Below are 21,015 nucleotides of genomic sequence, written 5' to 3' on the forward strand. Positions count from 1 at the left end.
CTTATAGTTCTTTTAGCTACAATCCCTATTATTATATAGGAGCACTACTGATGTGGTGGTATAGTGTGGGAGGAGGAAAACCACCTCTAGTCTATGATTACATCTCAGTCTTTTAGTCAGCCTGAGTTGGGTATTTTCCTTCCCCCAGGTCATTTAGGCTTTGGTAGAACCCAGTCTATTAGGCTGCAGTAAAATAGTTATCCTTGAATGCAGACCTTGTTGGGAAGAACAGAGAACTCTGGGTGTTTCAATGATTTCTTTACCCTTTCTTTCCCTTGCCAGAAACAGCAAAGGATTTTTCTCTTATCTTCCAAGTGTGAATCTGTTGGAGCTTCTAGAAGTACCACTCAAGAATTGGGGGGGGGGGGGATGTTGCTGGCTAACTGCGGATGCCCTTGGAATTTTAACTCTTAAGCTAGTCTATATTGAGCCTCTAGCTATTGTCAATTACAGTTTGAAGTATTCCTAATGAAATTGAAACTTGCCCCAGCTCCTGGCTTTCCTTCCTGAACTGCTTCTGCTCCTGAGCTTCATCTCTGATAAACTGTGAGTTTCTGTATCTGCCTGTCTCTCCAGTTTTAGGGGTATCAGTTTGCCCTATTATCATACTTCTTTGGTAAATCCAAGAATTTGTTGATTTCCAATTTTTTCTTATAGCGAGGAGAATGTTACTGGTAACTTTCAGGCTTTTTACATGTGGGGTGGGGGTCCTGAAATTTGACATCAATATTTTAAAGTATTCTGCAGTCAGTTTAATTCTTAAGATAAAATTAAGAAAAAATAGTTGGTTTTAAGTTTTAATTTTTATTGCATTACATATTAATGTAATGGCAAGTTTTAAAATATAGTTATGTGTTTATTTTTCACATGTTGTACACTGCTGAGAGGGCAACAGGCCAGACAGGAGAGATCTGCTGTGCCATGTGGGTTGCTCCCTGGCTGGGGATCGAACTTGTGGCTGCAGTGGCTGGCAATAGCTTGATAGCACTGTGTCTTTAGCCCCTGTGCCACCAGGGAGGCCCTACATGTTTATTTTTACAGCAGAGGTTAGTCTCAAATTTTGCCACTAGAGGCAATTTCTGTTTTTGCCCAGGAAATACCTTTTGACATTCTTTTTTACCATCTCTTCAGTGCCCGTCCTCCTTCTCCAGCCTCCAATTTGATGTATGTCTTATTCCAGATTCTTACCACCTTAGATGAGTCCTAATTAGTATCTCTTCTGCCTGGCCGCCCTCCATTTGTCTTCAGAATGATCTCTCTAAAATGCATACATTCTTAGGAAACTCCCTTGGCTACATCCTTCATTGAGATGATTGGTAAACCTGTTACTGATAAAAGAGAGTTTCCTTATTTAGCATCACATACATATAAGGCCCTCCTATCTTTTTTTTTTAATTAATTTATTTATACAAGCACTGGGTACGTTCATAAGCACGGGAGGGTGAGAGAATTCACCAGAGCGGGGAACAGAACAGACAGACTGACGAAATACACTGCTGAGGGGAGCAGCGGGCACAGCAGGAGAGGTCTGCGCGCCATGTGGGACCCTCGCCGGTAGCCTGGGATCGAACAGTGCTGCAGAGGCTGTGGGCAGCTTTGCAGCCCAGCGCTCAACCACTGCGCCACCAGGGGAGGCCCCCTCCTATCTTCTGATGTAAACATTCAGAACAAGTATTTGTTGCTCTGGGGAGTTACTTTGATGTCCTTCTCTTATTCAGGTCCCCCAAACAACTACAGAAGTTTGTCAGTCCCTCTCCTGTGGCTTAGCTTGTTCATTACTCTGTAATAGCACTCACTAGTCACAATGATTGTAATTTTTTTTTACAAGTCTGCTTCCCCAATAGAGCTCTTATTTGAATTTGCATTTTAGCACCTTACATTGAACATCTGGAAAATCGATGTTCACTAAATATTTGATGAAAAAATGAGGGAAATATTTCCACTGTAAAAATCAAAGGAAGGTAAAAATCTTAGGTAAGAAAGTTTATTATAAAGCTATTCATGAAATTATTTGCTGTTTGTATTCTATTATGAATACACAGTATTGAAGTTTTATGTAAAGTATATAATCTTTGTTCTAGCTACATCATTTTTCATATTTTTGAAAATGTCTTTCAGAGAAGAAATTAGTACTTATTAAATCATGTAAAATCACTTTAGGCATGAGCTTTTCAACTTTGGCACTATTGTATTATTTGTTGTTGAAGTCTGTCCTATACAAGGTAGGATGTTTAACACTATCAGTGGCCTTGACCATATATGCCAGTAACACCTCCCCAGTTGTGACAATCCAAAATATCTCCAGACATAGCCAAATCATTATTAGTTGAGAACCACCTGCTTTAGACTTTATTTTTATTATTTTTTTAAAGATTTATTTATTTATTTATTTATACAAGCACTGGGTACAGTCAGAAGCGCGGGAGGGTGAGAGGATTCACCAGAGCCAGAGCAGGGAACAGAACGGGCAGAGTGATGAAATACACTGCTAAGGGGAGCCGTGGGCGCAACAGGAGAGGTCTATGCACCATGTGGGACCCTCACCGGTGGCCAGGGATCGAACCAGCACTGCAGAGGCTGCGAGCAGCTTCACAGCCCAGCGCTCAACCGCTGCGCCACCAGGGGAGGCCCTGCTTTAGACTTTAAACATTTTTATGCTTTACTTTTTGAAATCCCCAATTGCACATCTCCAATTAAATTCTAGTGCCATAGCATATTAATTTCTTGAAAATAGTATCACACTTGATAGTTCCATGATACTACCACAGTGCATCCTAACTGATGATGATGTGTTTGTTTTGGTGAATTGCATCTACTTGTATACTTTCTCTTCTTTTTATCATCTTTGGAAGTATAATGTCTATAGGAGATGTTCAGCCAGTGTTTGTGAAGTAATAACACTTAAATTCCTTACTTGCATTTAATGTAACATATACTATTTTAAGGTAATTTTAAAATGTCCTGAAATTTGACGAGTTTAAATAGAATCTGCTTGTACACTTGGTTTGCATCTGATGTGCTTCATGGTTTTATGAGTTCTCATAGAGACAATTAACTTACTTCTGGGAGAGTTTTAGGTTTTAAAAACACAAATTACTATGTATACTATGTCATTTTATACCTACTTCCAAACATGGGAAAATTGAGCTCATACTTCTTTACATTATTTTTTGGGTGTGAATATAATAAGTGTATTTTAAAATAAATACAATAGTAAAGTAATCCAAAAGTAATTTGGTCAGTTGGACCAGATTCAAATTGTGTATATTATTATTTTAATAAGCAAATATAGTATTAAAGGCATAATCTAATTCATGTTATATTTCTGTCAAGTGATATAATTGAAAAGTTCTTTATAGTACAAAATCTGTGAGTAGTTGTGTTTTTTGGTTTGTTTTATTTAAAGATTTATTTATTTATGCATACAAGAGCTGGGGTACAGGCCAGAGGTATGGGAGGTGAGAGGATTCACCAGAGACATAGTGGGGAACAGAGCAGGCAGACTGACTGAAAACACTGATGAGGGGAGCAGCAGGCAAGTCAGGAGAGGTCAGCTGTGGCATGTGGGTTGCTCCCTAGCCAGGGACAGCTTCATAGCATGTGTCTTAACCCCTTGCACCACCAGGGAGGCCCCATGTGTTTATTTTTTTTTAATTGGCATTATTCTTTTAAAATTACAGGTACCTTTTTGTCTCAAAAATATCTCAGTTGGTATATAGCCAATGATTCAGTAGAATTTGGTTCTAATCTTGTGTCTGTTATCCTTTCTGATTTGGGACCTTTTATTTTTACCTCTTTGAAGCTCAATTGATTTATGTATAAAGAAGACAAGGTCTTTTCTTTAAAACTCAATTCTATGACTTTATATTATTGGATATTTTATTTATTTATTTGTTTGTTTGTTTGTTTCATTTATACAAGCACTGGGTACAGTCAGAAGCGCGGGAGGGTGAGAGGATTCACCAGAGCCAGAGCAGGGAGCAGAGCAGGCAGAAGGACTGAAGTACACTGCTGAGGGGAGCAGCGGGCGGCAGGAGAGGTCTGCGCGCCATGTGGGACCCTCCTCTGGTGGCCAGGGAGCAGCCGGGGATCGAACTGGCGCTGCAGAGGCCGCAGGCAGCTTCGCAACCCAGCGCTCAACCGCTGCGCCACCGGGGAGGCCCTATTATTGGAGATTTTTTACTGCAACTATTTACAGGGTTTTGGAGTATTCCTCAATGAACAATTATTTTTATATTTCTAATTAAAACTTCAGGTCAAAAGATGAAAAAAAAATTCTACTTTGGTTTCTTTTTCCAGAATTAAATACTTAGGGTACAGGCCTAACCTGAAATGGTTACCATTTTAGCAACCTCTTCTTTATTGTAATTATTATAATTAGATTTAGTAAAAATAATCCAAACCGTACGTGGATATATTAAATGGTAATCTACTTTGTTATCCCTTTAAAACATTCTCTCTTTAAAGTTTCCCTAACAACTCTTTCTTCTCTCAATTTAGTTGCTATCTTTTGTCTTGCCATGGTATCTTGCTCATACATTTCTATTATTTTTGAGCTTTTTGTGTACATTTTTTACATGTATCATGCCCTTCATATTTATTAGACTATAATTTAATGAGGCTGAAATTTTTAATGGCCTACCAGAAAATCATGGCAATGGGTGTTTCTTCTTGTGGACTAATTTCTGCTGTCTAATGTACTAATGTTGCTGTTGTGCCACTCTGCACAGTGTATATGGCACATCTTATTCCTACATAATTGCAATTCTTGGTTGGATACCCATACTTATTAATTATTCATATACTCATTCTATAAATAAATATAAGCCCACAAATTCAGTTCCCATCATGAGGTTATATATAGTATTTTAACCAAACCTATTTCATCTTATATATAAATACACACACATATATACATACATACATACATACATACATACATATTTAAGTTAAAACATATGTATTAAACTTTTCATATTTATTATCAAAAGAAGAAAGTAGTGCAAATTTCTTTCAAGGAATAATTCATTTGGCGCATATGAAAAACACTGTAATAGTGATAACATTTATTCCATTTGAGGATTTTAAATGGATTGTTGCAAAATATAAGTGTGCATTTTTTTCATTTGTGTATTATTCATTTGTAAGGCTTGTCAGCAGACAAGAAGAATGCACTTAATGGATTGTGATTTTAATTGAAAAATATTTTTGTCCATTAAGTCTATTATGGGCATGGTCCTTTTATGCCATATGTGTTTGAAGTTCCCATTCTGCCAGAAATATAATTGTTTTCAAATCAAGAGAATTATCTCTTCTAAGAAAAATATTCTTGCACACAGAAAAGCAATCATCTCATTAACTAGAATGTGAAATGAGACAAATGACAGGACAAACAAGGAACAAACACATTGTCATACAGGAAGAATGTGCTAGCGTGCAAGAGCTTATGCATTACTGCTACTAAGGCAAATAATGTGATATATCAACAAAATGCAATGTACTATGTAAAAAATATAAGTGTGTTGGAGGGGTTTATGTGTTTGGGGGATGGCTATTCTTGATGATAACTCTTAACTATATTTTAGCTTAAGAATATGAGGGTTTTAACTCAGATATAATTCAGCAAAGACCACTATGTAATCATTATAGCCATCAACAAACGGATCCATGTGCATTTGGTCCAAAAATTACAAAAGCTGTTTCTGAGTTCTTGTTTGTACCCACCATTTTAAGATTACATCAGAATTAAGGCACGTAGGACTTGAACTGACTTCAAAGACTAAACTTTGACTTCTAGCTAGTTTTGCTTTTTTCTTTTATTGGTTCATGTTTTCCATTTGGCTTCCATATCCTGTTCTAGCTTGATGCCCCTTCTAGAATTTCATTTACAAAATCTTACAGCCTTGGTTGGTGAAACACACTAATTAATGTTGTGGTGGAGGCTGAGGATTTTAGCAATCTCATGCCTCCTGCTTGGAAAAATATCTGCTGTTTTTCCATCCATGTCTAGCACCATATTGAATATGGCATCATGCATCTTAAATTGAACTTTAGATGCATTTAATCAAAATGCATTTAAAGAGGACTGTTTACACTACCTGCTGCCAATATTATTAATCATAAAGTTCAAACCTTTCACTGCAACAGCAATATGAGATTTACTTTTTCCTAATAAGATTTTTCAAGAAAAAACAATAAAGTAAAAACAAGTCATTTTATGATTTTCTTAAAAGACCCAAGTAACACTTAAGTTGACAGCATTCCAGCTTTATAAAATAGACAGTCCCATGCATGGGCTTTCGAAATTCCTAATGAATGTAGTAAGCAATACTAAATTTAAAGGACAAACCCAAGTGTCACAGGTCTTTAGCCTGACTGGGAATCTTGTACAGATAACCAAGCTCAGATTTGCAGCTTTATTTTTGAGGCAGGAAGTTTTGTTTGTGACTAACTTCTCAAAAAATTTGGTTATTGTTATGATATAGCCATCATAGTTTAGTTGAAATTTAATAACCCCAAAATTACTTGTGTTAATCTGCCTACCAAACTTTTAGCAAATCCAGAAGATGCTATATATTTTTGGTTGATCTGCATGTCGTCTTGTGATGGTAACTCTACACATCAAATCAGATATTTGGTTTTCTTTCTTCTCTTTCTTTCTTTCTTTCTTTCTTTCTTTCTTTCTTTCTTTCTTTCTTTCTTTCTTTCTTTCTTTCTTTCTTTCTTTCTTTCTTTCTTTCTTTCTTTCTTTCTTTCTTTCTTTCTTTCTTTCTTTCTTTCTTTCTTTCTTTCTTTCTTTCTTTCTTTCTTTCTTTCTTTCTTTCTTTCTTTCTTTCTTTCTTTCTTTCTTTCTTTCTTTCTTTCTTTCTTTCTTTCTTTCTTTCTTTCTTTCTTTCTTTCTTTCTTTCTTTCTTTCTTTTCTTTCTCTCTCTCTCTCTCTCTCTCTTTCTTTCTTTCTTTCTTTTTTTTTTTTTTAGCCCAGCCTTTCTGTAGGTTTAAAACCTTTGAAGAAATCGTTGGGCGGTATTAAAAGAACTGTACTTTGTAGTTCCTGAGGTGATAGTTTTAAGTTTTTGACTCTTGGATTCCTGTAACCATTGCTAACTGATGAAACGGAAAAACTACTGTTGGAACTCCAAATTCAGTGAGCTTAGAACATAACACTCTTGTTTAGTTGGCTGACTTGGCCACAATAGTTGGCCACACTGGTCACTGTCTATAAACCTAAGGAGATGGAAAGGATACTTTGTGAATCTGTGCTGTAGTTTTAGCAACCTTGACTGCCAAGTTTAAAGCTCTGTTTGCCAGGTTACCTTATTATCCAAATCCTCATGTATTTGAAAGCTTTATGTGTCTCTTGAGACCTTCTGATGACTATGATTCCACCAAACTTCCAAGAACCTGGGGATCCAGGATTAACTAATGAAAAGATAATTTATAGTACACTTACTTGAGCTCTGATTGGCAGTGTTTGTGTTAACATAACCCCAGAGTTCTGTGTAATGTATGTGTACACAAAAACAAAGGAATGAAAAATTGGCTCCAAAACAACAGTTTAAGAATGCATGAGGAAAAAACATGTATGTGACTTGCTTAAAGCTGTTTTCCTCATAAATTAAAAATATCTTTTCCAATATGGCATATTCTGATTTTTCTAACATTTTAATTGAATGTTTCTTTTGAAATATAGAGAAAACTTGGTCAGAAATATATCGCTTGACTTTCACCTTAAAAACATCTGTAACATTTCTCAGGTGCTTTAACAAATTTGCTATTTATAGTAAAATTCATAATTTACTAAAGGAGATAGAAAGAAAAACCCAATATGATAATACATATTGCTCCCATTCTTTTTTACTTAGTTATACCAAAGGAATGACAGAATTTTATACAGCAGTAATTACATCTGAGTTTCCTTACTGTAGTGATAATGATATTGATCACGATGGTAATTGCTAACATAAGTAGTTAACTACAGGTTGTTCTATGTATTTTAAAAGAACCAGAACTATCTGTGAAACTCATGATTTATAAGATGAAATTACTAGAGCACAAAGAGGTTAAGTGACTTGTTCATGATTACACTGCCAACAATTTATATATATGATTAAGTCATGATAACGTCCATCATTCATTCCCTTCTGAGCTCATCCAAGACCAACTCAAACTTGCATCATTATAACAACTAGTCCTAGTGTTGGGGAGGATTAGAATCCGAGCCTCTTATTAATTAAATTGTGTTCTCATTGATGTTAAAAATTAACGTTCATTTCTTAGCAATGGAATAGATTCTCAAGCACTAGGTACAGATTGCATACTTCTGTGACAGGCAGAACAATCTCTTTAGAATTGATTTTTCTAAAATGGTGTGCTTGACTTTGCTTTTAGATTAATTGTGGCCAAAAGACACTGATTTTGAAGAAGTTTTTCCTCCTCTGTTACAATATTACTTTGATAATACAATGCTTATGAAAGTTAACTTTTTTGTTGTTCATGAAGAATTGATTAGACACCTGAACTCTCAGCATATGAGTTGAGAAAGTCAATTTTTTTAAACATGGAAATTATTTCCTGAATGATCTCTGAGATTCACTTCAGTGGCATGGCAGCTTAAATATGTGTGTGTGTCTGTGTGTGCATGTTAAGTTGGTTTTCATCAAAATACCAAGGCATATATGCTTATGGTGTTGTTTATGGATGATCAGATGGATGCTATGTTAACTTCATTTTTACTTATTAAAAACACTCTTATGATATGCATAGTTTGGTACATTGGTCAAGATAGTACAGGCTTTAATTGTAATAAATCTAAGTGACTTAAAATGACTTGGAACAAGATTTTTTTGTTTTGTGCTGTTTGTTTACCTATCATAGTCTTAGTGAGGCAGATTTCCTTTAGGGTGTGACTCTAATTTCTAGGCTTCCATCTTTTGATGTGACCTCCTTGAAAGCATAGCCTCCAGGATCAATATGGAAAGAGAAGAAATACTGAGGCAATTATACAAGGGTAGAAAGGGAAGATAGCATTTTGTGGCCAGGAGAAAATAGATTATGTTAACTTCTGCCCATATCCTATGAGGAATTCAGTCACCTGGGCCTAACAGAATTACATAGGAAGTTGGGAAATAGAGAAATAGAACTCCAATGTATTTAAGAAGAGGAAAATGGAAGTTTTGTGGACACATATCATTGTCTTTGCCATGATAGGGAACGTGAAAAAAATGTCAGAGCACTAAATGTTTAAAGCAAATAATAATAGGCCTAAAGGGACAAATAGATTGCAACACAGTAATAGCAGAGGCTGATGTTTTGTTACTGTTTGAATGATCCACACAATGATGTAAGTGAGGTACTGAAAAGGAACTAGAAAAAAATATATAAAACTCTAAGTAATAACAAAATCAGAGTGGAAATAAATAGAAACTAAAAAGACTCCAGGAAAGATCAGTGAATCAAGAGCTGATCCCTTGAAAAGAAAAAGTTATTGCCTTCATAGAAACTAACAAAATAATAATAATAATAATAATATAATAATAATAATGAGAGGGCCCAAATAAGCCTAGATACCACAGAAATATAGATATTATAAACAAGTACATACCAACAAAATAGATACTATAGAAGAAAGGGATAAATTCATAAAAACATGTAACCCACCAAGACTGAATCATGGAGGATCAGAAAATCTGAACTGACCAATCACTGGTAAGGAGATTGAACAATTAATTGAAAATCTTCCAACAAATAAAAGTCCAGGATCAGATGGCTTCATTAGGAGTTCTACAAAGCATTGAGAGAATTAATACCAATCCTTCAAACACTGCTGAAAAGCAGAAGAGGAAGGAATGCTTCTAAGCTTATTTTGTAAGTCCAGCATTACTCTGATATCAAAACTGGGCAAGGACACTCAAGTGAAGAAAGTTAGAGGTCAATAGCCCTGATGAATATACACGCACAATCTTCAACACTGAATTTTCTTGCTGTTTTTCTGTTTTCTCCCATTTCTTTGAATGTCTTTATCATGGCAGTATTGAATTCTGTGTGATAGGAAGAAAAGATCTTCCATGTCTTGGTAGCTGCGTTCTGGAGATGTGTTCTCTCTGTGTGGCGTAGTCACCACACTTCATCTTACTATATGAGTCTCATATTTGGCTTTCAGCCTCAGGGCACCAGCTGGGAGGCCCTGTGAAGGACAAAGGAGGATGCTGCAAACTTTCCCCTCTTCTGTATACCCCCAGCTACTCCCAGGAGCAGTCACTCATTTTGCCCCAGGGACACCCCTCTATGAGCCATTCACCCAACTGGTTTCTTGAAGACAGAGCCCAGAGTAGTAAGATATTCTTGGAAGTTGCCCATGAATGGATTAGACTTTTCATACCCTCTGAGGAGGAGTTTCCCATTTCCTCACCTATCTGAATGTCCACAGCATTGGTCATCCACCCACTAGTGACCCCTATGCAAATGGATCCCTGATCCCAGACCACCCTAGTCTGGATAGCCTTCTGGAGGCCCCTGGTGACTCCTAGGGCCCCCTCAGTTAGTGTTTAAGTGCCAGCTACCCCCCACCCCAACAAGGTAAGGTCAATCCAGAAACCAAAGCCCCCTTGGAAATGAGTTCATTGGTCCTTCTTTCATACAGGTCACTCATGGGGTCACATCAAAGGGCACACTTTCATAATGCATCACTGTGGGAGGCCTCTGGTAAGATTCCCAGGCATTGGAGAAACACTTCTGGGGCAAACATAACGAGGGTGGGCAGTGCCTCCCCTTATTCTGGCAATCTGTAGTTTCTCTCTACTATCCCATGAGAGGGAGGTATCACTTCCCTCCCCCAGTGACCTTCCACTTCCCCATTACTCCTGCTGCTACATTATCTTGCTACCAAGTATGAATAAATGGTGTAGATGTAACAGTGTAATCTCCATTAAAAAAGCGGGGGGGAGGTTCCAGGTTCCTTGCCTCACTTGATGGCTGGAGCGAGCATGGAGGGAAAGCTAGAAAGGACTGAGGAGAGTACTTATGTAACAGGGTGGTCCCCAGGAAAAGGGGAAGTTCCAGGTTCCCTGCCCCACCCAAGGGAGGGTGGAGCTGAGCAGGAAGAGGAGAAGCTGCAGAAGAGACTGAGGAAGGAAGCAGGATGGAGCAAGGAGACCTGGAGGAGGCACATGGAGCCTAGAGACACGTGAAGAAACTGCGCTTGTCTTTTGGTCGTGGACTAGGTGACACAGATGTGGGTGAGACCCATGGGGAGGTGACCATGGCAGCTTTTATCTTGATGTTGATTTTGCTCTTTTCCTTCCGGGCTTGTCTGGTTGTTTGTGACCCTTTTCTGTGGGTCCCCAGTGGAAGATGCTTTAGACTTGTGGCAGGCTTTGGGGCTTTGCTCTGGGCCAATCCCATTTGGATGGACTTTTACCCACGAGGGGACGGGTAACTTTGGGTGCTTCATTTAAAAACTAGATTCTTTGCCTTACCTGTATTGTTTCCTAGTTTTATTAAAGATCCTTCCCATTAGTCTCATGTGTTTTGTGTTGATGCGGCGGATGGCAGAACCCATTTAGAATAGGCAGGTTTGCGGGGTTTGGGCTGCCCCTCTCCCTGTCCTATAACACTTAGAAGAGGACTTGGAGGAGGCACAGGAAACTGAGATGCAGGGGAAGAAGAAGCCATGCTTGCTTCTCAGCCTTGTACTTGCACCAGCGACTTGGGGGACATGGAAGGAGACACTTGGAATAAATGTGGGTGAGAGACCCATGGGAAGGCTGATAAGGGGCAGCCTGTATCTTGACTTGCACTTTGATTTTGCCCCTTTACTTCCAGATTTACCTGGCTCATTCTGCCCCTTTCCTATGGTTCCCTGCCAGAAGGTGACTTAGACTTGGGTCAAGCTTTCAGGCCTCAGTGGCCCTGCTTTAGGTCTACCCAGTTTGGCTGGGCATTTACTCATGAGAGGATGGGTATATTTGGGTGTTTTGTTGGAAATTATATTCTTTTTTGCCTCTCTATTGCATCTCTTTTTTGCCTCTTAATTCTAGTAAGGTTCTTTTTTTATTGATGGTCTTATACACAAAGTATATTGTGTCTTTATGCAGCAGATGGCAGAACCTAGAACATGCACGGTTTGAGGGTCTTTGGGGATCTTCCTATTAACATAGGAGAGCATAACTCTGCCACCCCAAAATACATCTTTGGCAAAAGCTTGATTTCAGGAAGGGACTCTGAGGTTGGTTGGAGGCTGCTTTTGATGTTTGTTATCCAACTTCTCTCAGTAAGGGTCTATTCCAGGAAGACCTAATGCCCTTATCTCTTTTTCTTGGAAAAGCCAGAAGTATCTTTGTTTTCCTCAGTGAGGCCCTAACTGACTTTTCCCTTCCTTTCCCATCCTTCCTTGTCCTATATAAGCTATTTAAGATGGCATCTAAAACCATACTGTTTATTTATACAGGAGGTATACATGTTGTTATTATACTTCTATATGACTTTTTCTCATGTTAGTCTGTTTGATGCTTGTTTATTTGCCAGCCTAGAAGAACCCAGAGGGGTAGCAGATGATATCCTTTGTGACTTGACATTGGTCAACCATTACAGAAAAATTGTATTATCTGTATTATTTGAATTAGGTCAGTGACCTCTAAAACTGAGCCAAAGACCTTTGGACTAGACCAAAAACAATTGTTTTAAGAAACTGTCAAGTAAACAGTAAACAGTTGCTTGATAAATCATCAGGTTCATGAGGACTTATAGATAATATAAAAATTATAATATGTATAACGTATATATTTGTGTGTGTGTATGTGGAGAGAAATTAAGCAAATGAGGCAAAATATTAGCAATTGTTACTGTTGTAGAGCAACCCCGATACAAAACGGGGTGCCTGACTGTGGGTCCTCACCCGCGCGCTTAAAAGGACTTATCAATGCTCTACTGCAGGCACACGTGAAAGGTTAATAAAAGGTTTATTTACAAAGGGAAGGGGAAATGAGGAAATGTACAGCTCTGGGAGAAAAGTGGGAGACAAAGTTTTAAATGAGTCCTACCCGATCCGCCGATTAGGAATCCCAAAATGGCGCTCTGAGAGCTGGCCGCCCAGGAGCGGTGAAGCCAGGAGGCGAGCGATCACGAGCCAGAGAGCCCAAGGCCCACGTGTTTGGTTTTTTATATCCAACCTGGCTGCCCAACTCCACCCTCAGGTCCCAGCCACCCTCCCCTTGGTGGTGATGGGATTTGTCTTTCCCAGAGTCTTGATGGCTTTAGTCTGGAGTGGGGGTGGAGTCCACAAAGCCTGTATAGGATTAACTCAGGACATCACTTCCCCCTAACATTACCAGTTATATAAAAAATTCATCCTATTCTTACAATATTCTGTAAGCTTAAATTTAATTCAAAATAAGTCTTAAAATAGAAAATATGATGTCCAAATATAGGCATTTTCAGAAAACAAGAGCTCAGACAATTTTTTGGCGCTAGACCTGCACTGCAGGAAATACTCAGGAAGTTCCCAGGGCTGAATAGAAGTGATCCCAGATGGGAGCTTGCATCTGTGGGAAGGAAGAACACTGGAAATGGTAAGATTTCTTAACTACACTTTCAGATTTGTAATTCAATATGGTGGATTAAGCACATGTGTTTAGCTCCTCTCCCTCCAAACTCCTAAAAATTTCTGTACAGGATAAAGTTATAAACCCACAAAAATAAATACAGGGCATCAGTTGATCAGATCAACAAATTTCTGGGACTGAGAGTAGGTGATGGAGTAAGTATTGAATGATGCAGGAAAAAAGAAACCTCACTTACAGTGGCTATTGTAGTGTTGTAGAGCAACCCCGATACAAAACGGGGTGCCTGACTGTGGGTCCTCACCCGCGCGCTTAAAAGGACTTATCAATGCTCTACTGCAGGCACACGTGAAAGGTTAATAAAAGGTTTATTTACAAAGGGAAGGGGAAATGAGGAAATGTACAGCTCTGGGAGAAAAGTGGGAGACAAAGTTTTAAATGAGTCCTACCCAATCCGCCGATCAGGAATCCCAAAATGGCGCTCTCAGAGTTGGCGCCAGCCAGGAGCGGCGAAGCCAGGAGGCGAGCGATTACGAGCCAGAGAGAGCGAGCAAGGCCCACGTGTTTGGTTTTTATATCCAACCTGGCTGCCCAACTCCACCCTCAGGTCCCAGCCACCCTCCCTTGGTGGTGATGGGATTTGTCTTTCCCAGAGTCTTGATGGCTTTAGTCTGGAGTGGGGGTGGAGTCCACAAAGCCTGTATGGGATTAACTCAGGACATCACTTTCCCCCTAACAGTAGTTGCAGAGAATATATAACAACTGCTCAAAAGCCTGGAGAAGCTCAGGGCTCAGAAGTGCCAGGTGTGCAGAGATAGCAAAATAAGGGACTGAAAATAGTGGAGTTTCCTGAAAGTCTTTAGGCAGAAAATTCAACACACACACACACACACACACTCACACTCCTGTAGAAAATGCCTCACTCTTTCAAAGGGGATTGTACAGAGAAGGAGTAGAGAGAGAAAAGAGAGGGAGAGAGGTGGTAATTCAATCTCAAATAAAAGAGTTTGTAGTATATACAAATTAGTTCCATAGGAAAAAATAGACAAATTTTCATTTGAAAAGAATGCATTCATCTTATAACTAAAAGCTTGTATCCTTTGACCAGCATCTCCACATTTATCCCACCAGTCCCCAGCCCTTAGCAGCCCCATTCTCTCCTTTTGTAGATTCCAGAGTTTTTGTTGTTGTTGTTGTAGATTCCAGAGAGTTTGTCTTTCTGTGTCTGACTTGATTCACTTATCATAATGCCTTTGAGATCCATCTATAATGTAAAAGGAGCAAGATTTCTATTTTTTTAATGGCTGACAATTCTGTTGTACATAATTTCACAACATATATTAAATCATCACATTGCACACCTTAAAAAAACAACAAAAAACTTGGTTAATCCATACCTTAATAAAGTTGGAAGGGGGAAAAATTTAAACTAATTCACAAAAACAAATGAAAGCAATTGTCTGGTAAGATTGGGCAGTGAGCAGTGAGTTAGGCTCCTGTTCAGCACACAGCCCTCCTCATTCTATTTTATAAGGTCCCAAACCCAATGTCTGCTCCTTTTCTGTTAACCTAAAGTGATACCTGCCAGTTCACAAACACTGCTGTGGATTCAGAGCTACAGATAAGCTTTCATATTGCCTCATTCTTAAATATGAATGAGTAGCCAAAAACCTTCAGAGAGAGAAGTGTGCAAGATTAAAAGAAAAATAAATCATTCCCTAGGATTTGGTTCAGGGAAAAAATTTAATTTTGAGTGAAATAAGTGCATATTTGTAATCACAGAATATGAAAGAAGCAGGGTCTCAATGGCATCTCAGTACCAAATTCATAGCAGCAGTGCTCTCAATAGGCAAAAGGTAGAAGCAACCCCAGTCTTCATTGACAAATAGATAAATAGATTTTAAAAAAGGAAATTCTGACACATTCTACAACATGGACATAACTTGAGAACATTTTACTAAGTGCATAAGTAGACAATAGAGTGGTGAAGGCCTGTGTCAACCATGACCCAGCCACAATAATGGTTATTTTACCAACGGTCAGCAAATTATGACCCAAGGGTCAAGTCTTGTTTATATAAAGGAATTTTTATTGGAGTACAGTCATATCATTTCTTTTTCCCACTTCACATTACATTATACCATTACACAGTACATTCCTTTCCATGTTACAATGGCAGAGTTGAGTCATGGCAACAAAGATGGCATCCCACTGTCACATCTGGGCCTTTGTAGTAAGAATATGCTAAGTCCTGACTTACTCCTTCATAATCAACAGACCCCCACTCCCATTCACCCGCCTGCCAACTCCACTTATTTTGAAGCAAATAATAATCATGTGAAGTGCTTGGCAAATATTTCAGTATGTATTGCTAAACTGTAATGTCATTGCCATCTGGAAAAAGAGATTTAACAATAATTTCTTTTTTTTTTTTTTTTAAATAGAGGCATGTTTTATTTATTTATTTGTTTGTTTGTACATGCACTGGGTATAGTCAGAAGCACGGGAGGGTGAGAGAATTCACCAGAGCCAGAGCGGGGAGCAGAGCAGGCAGAAGGACCGAAGTACACTGCTGAGGGGAGCAGTGGGCGGCAGGAGAGGTCTGCGCGCCATGCGGGACCCTCCTCCGGTGGCCGGGGAGCAGCCGGGGATCGAACCAGCGCCACAGGTGCCGCGGGCAGCTTTGCAACCCAGCGCTCAACCGCTGTGCCACTGGGGAGGCCCTAACAATAATTTCTTAATATAATAAATAACAAATTAATGTCAGATTTCCAGTTACTTCCAGGTCATAAATATTTTCAGGTTTTTTTTTTTTTCTTTCCTTTTCATTTTGTCTGACTCAGTATTCAAATAAGTTCCATTTGTGGTTACAGGATGACATGCTTCTAAAGTCCCTTTTAATCTATTAGCTTCCCCTGCATGTCACACTCTCCCTTTTTTTTTTGCTTCTTACAAATGATTTTCTTTTGAAGATGCCAGGTTGTCCTATGGAGTTTTCCCCCTGTCTGGATCCTGCCAGTTGCATCCCTGTGGTGATCTCCCATGGCACAGATTGGGGAACACAGTAAATACTTTTGAATTATGAAAGAATTTGGTTTAGCTTATTCTTTAAAAGGAAGTTTAAAACATCACATATAAATTTGTTAATCTATCATATGCTATCATTTGAAAATTGAGTAATAGTTTAAATTCAGGCTTTTTGTTTTATTTTTTTAATTTTAAATTTTTAAAAATTTTTTTAAAGATTTATTTATTTATGCACACAAGAGCTAGGGTACAGGCCAGACATGGGGGGTGGGGGGAGTGGTGAGGGTTCACCAGAGACAGTGGGGAACAGAACAGGCAGATTGCCTGAAATACACTGCTGAGGGGTGCAGCAGGCGAGCCAGGAGAGGTCTGTCGCGCCATTTGTGTTGCTCCCTGGCCTGCCGGAGATAGAAGTCGTGCTGCGGAGGCTGTGGACAGCTTCATAGGTTGCATCTTAAATCCCTGCACCACCAGGGAGGCACTAAATTCAGGCTTTTTGTAATCCAGAGAAGGCTAAAGGTAAGTCTGTGTGTGTGTGCGCGTGCGTGTGTATGTATGTGTATGTATGTGTTTGTACAGTGGCTGTACAAAAGGGGCCAGGCCTATACAATTTTATGTAGTAATGGATACATACATCCTTTCTGAAAGATTTGCTTGCTCCAATGTTAAACATGTCTCTGTCACTATTATTTTCTGCATATACATGTGTATGTGCATTTTATGCATATGTTATTAGATCATACAGCATAGTTTTACAGTCTGAATTTTCATTTTGCAATAGATCTTGAATATTTTCCTGTAAAATATTTTCACTGTGCTGTCCAATACCATATTTGAGGTCTTGAAATGTGACTAATTTGACTTGAGATGTGTTGAATGTGAAATATACACACCAAATTTGAAAATCTTAGTGTGAAAAGGAATGTACCTCACTAATAATTTTCCTATTGATTACATGTTGAACTAATAATACTTTGGCTAAATTAAACATAATGCATTATTAAATGAATATCACTTTTTAAAATGTGATAACTAGGAAATGTTAAATTGCTCTTATGACTTTGTTAACATTGTAAACCACTAGGCTAATGTGTAGGATTTTAAATGCAAATGCTTGTTCTCACTGTGGCTGCTAGAATAGGAAGGAATACAGAGTAGGCAAAAAGAACAGGGAGGAATAATATATATTCAGAATGTCTGTTTTTCAAGAGACTTGCATTGTCTCATTTAATTTTTACTGCAGCTCAAGTAAGTAAAAATTGATACCACTTTAGAGGGAGAAAGCTGACTTAGACAAGTTTTTTTTTTAAAGATTTATTTATTTATGCATACAAGAGTGGGGTACAGGCCAGAGGCATGGGGGGGACGTGGGGGGAGAAGCGGGGGAAGTGAGAGGATTCACCAGAGATAGCAGAGATAGAGTGGAACAGAACAGGCAGATTGACCGAAGTACACTGCTGAGGGGAGCAGCGGGTGAGTCAGGAGAGGTCTGCTGCACCATGTGTGTTACTCCCTGGCCTGCAGGGAACCAAACTCAGAGGCTGTGGACAGCTTCATAGGTTGCACCTTAACCCCTTGCGCCACCAGGGAGGCCCTGACTTAGAAAAGTTAAGGAATTTGCCAACTGAAATTTTGTGTGCTGGCTTTCAAATCAAGGTCTGTTAACAAGTTTAGAACAGAAACTTCCTGATAAGAAGGCATCTCCTTGGAGATCTGTCCTACTATATAGTAGAGTTGGTATATAGTAGATGTTCAATCAATATATATTGTTAAAAAGAATGTAACGGGCCCAAAATAGTCATTTGTGCTAGCCCCAAGACTTAATACCTAACCAATTATGTTTTCAAGCCCCGACTCCTACCCCTGCAATTTCAGTCTCCCCCAAGAATATAGTCCTATCTGTAGTCCTTTTGGTCAGCTCCAATCTTTTCCACTCCCCAAGAAAAATGAGGTTATCTGGCAAGAGACCTTTATTTTCCCGTAAAGCTGAAATAATTCTCTCTCCTGTTATCATGACTTCTTCTGCCCAAACCTTTCTTTTGAGTAGCTTTTCAGCCTGTCTTCTTGCTAGATGGGATGCTGCCAGATTTGTGCATCCTTTCGTAAAATCATTTAAATCTTCAAAATAGGTTGGATTTTTGTTATTTAACAACACTGAATTAATGTCACCTGTTTTGTGCCCCAGTAAATCTTACTCAGTGCTGTTTGAATTGACTTAATTCCAATCCAGGTTATTTCAATAAAATCAAGCCCAGCAACCCTAAAGTACAAGAACCTTACCCTTCTATACCACTTTACATAAAATTTCAGTTGCCTTGTTTAAAACCACTGTTTTTTTACTAAACCCCCCACACAAATAATTCCATCAAAACGTGCTAGCTCTACCAGGTCTGTAATTGCTTATGCAGTAGTTGGGTCATAAGTAGCATTTGTGGTTGAGGGGGTGATTTCCCCTTCCCCTTAGGGTCTTCTAGGTTGGCAAAACGTCAAATTAGCATCAGATGTATAGACAAGAAGAAAAAGTTTAATAATAACATGTATAAATCCAGTATGTGAGAAGCAGCCCAGTAAAACTGAGTAACAACCTAAAACGGCTTAAGTCATCTCTATAAATAACTTCCCATAAAGACAAAAGATGTTGGGCAGGTGGAAGGAGGAGGTCAGTTAGAGAGAGTGCCAGGAAAGACATATTAAACAAAGGCACATCTGTTATGCAGATTTAAGTGCTTCCCTCTCCTTATGTAAGAATTAGAGTTTTAATTTTCCCCTTAAGAGTTAAAAACATAGGTCTTCCCTTACTAAGGTAGGCATTTTTTTAAGACATGAAATACCCCATCAAAATATTAACCTCCACTCAGTTTTCAGAGCCCCTCCTATGAAATCATCCTTATGCCAAAGACAAAATTTGGGGATACAGATATTGTACCCCTACACGCCTGCTACATGCAATTGAGATGTCTCTTTATTTTTGTCTCTTCTCCTGGATTCTGAGCTCCTAAAATCTGGATGTCTTATTTACCTTTCACTGCAAGCAAGAATTTTTTCCTGTAAGGGTAGTTCTAATGAGAATGTTGGTTTTTGCACATGGTTTGGGCAATTCATGGATACAGGATAATTTGTATTTGTAAGTGTACATTTTCACCACGTTTTTTGAATTCTCTGTTGAGTTCACGTCCACCCTGTATAAAGTTAACAGCTCCAATATACCAAGGACACCGATTCCGAATCCCTAAATCCAACGTCAATGGGAAAAACCCAAACAAAATCAACTTTAAGAACGACGCGAGGAGGAGCTGAAATCTTCTGACCTCTGTCGGCCACCGTTGCGGACCGTGTCGGCTCCCTCCGGCCTGCGCCTGCGCAGAGCTTGCGCACTTTCCATTTCTCCTTCAGGGTGGAAGGACGTCCCTGCGGAGGTTAGTTGAGTCGCCTTTGCTTTCCTCTTTGGGGGGACCCCGTAACCGCCGCCCCCCAGCGCTGCGGCTCTGTCAGCTTCGGAGTCTCGTGGTGAGCCCGCACCTCTGCGGTAGGCGCGCCCCGGACGCCGGCCCGCGTCTCCGCCCCCGGCTGACCCGCGGCGCGGGCCCCTCGGGAGCCGCGGGGGTGGGGGTGGGGGCCTTGGGGCTCCCGGCCGGACGTGCGGGCGGCCAGCGGGGGCCGAGTCCCCGCCGCGGTTTTCCTTCAGTCGGTGTGACCTTCCTGCGGGGTCATTTGACGCGCGGCCCTCAGTGCGCCCACCTGTGCGCCGGAAGCCGCCTCCTCGCGGCGGGCGGCGGGGCGTCGGCGTCAGCCTGGTCCCCGCGGCGGGGCCGTCCGCGCCGGGGGCTGTGGGCGTTGGCGGGGGAGTCGGGGCCGAGGAGCGGGGTGAGAGGGCGACCTGTGGCCTCCCGCCGCGCGCCCACCACCCACCACCCAGCTCTGCGCCCCGCCCCGGCCTTGGCCTAGGCCGCGGCGGGCGCAGGTGAGCTCTCCAGGCAGCTGCGGGGTCCCCATCTGAGCTGTGACCCTTTCTTTACAGAGTGACCTTGGAAAAGCTCCTTAAGCTTCATGTGCTTCAGTTGTTTTCATCTATAAAACGTTTAAAATTTCTAAAGTGTAAAATTTCTCATGTGTATAAAACCCTCTTGATGAGTCGGTAGTAAGGTTGTGGAAGAGTGTATAAACGCCTTTGCACTTGTGAGTCTAGACTCACAATTTTTCGTTCCTTTTCTTGGGAGAGATTCCTGCTTGTGGTTTATGTTTGCTGGTTATGTGTGTGCCATTGTTATTTGGCTTGTTTAAGGTTGTCTTTCAGCTTGTCAGGAGGGGTGGGGAAGGATGAAGCAGGCAAAGCCATTAAACACCTTAGATTGTAATATATTTTTGTTTTTGAAATGCCATTATTTTACATCTTTGCCGGTGTTTTGACAGTGTAGGATTTCTCCCTTTCCAC

Source organism: Talpa europaea (assembly GCF_964194135.1).
Source record: "Talpa europaea genome assembly, chromosome: 3".
NCBI lineage: Eukaryota > Metazoa > Chordata > Mammalia > Eulipotyphla > Talpidae > Talpa > Talpa europaea.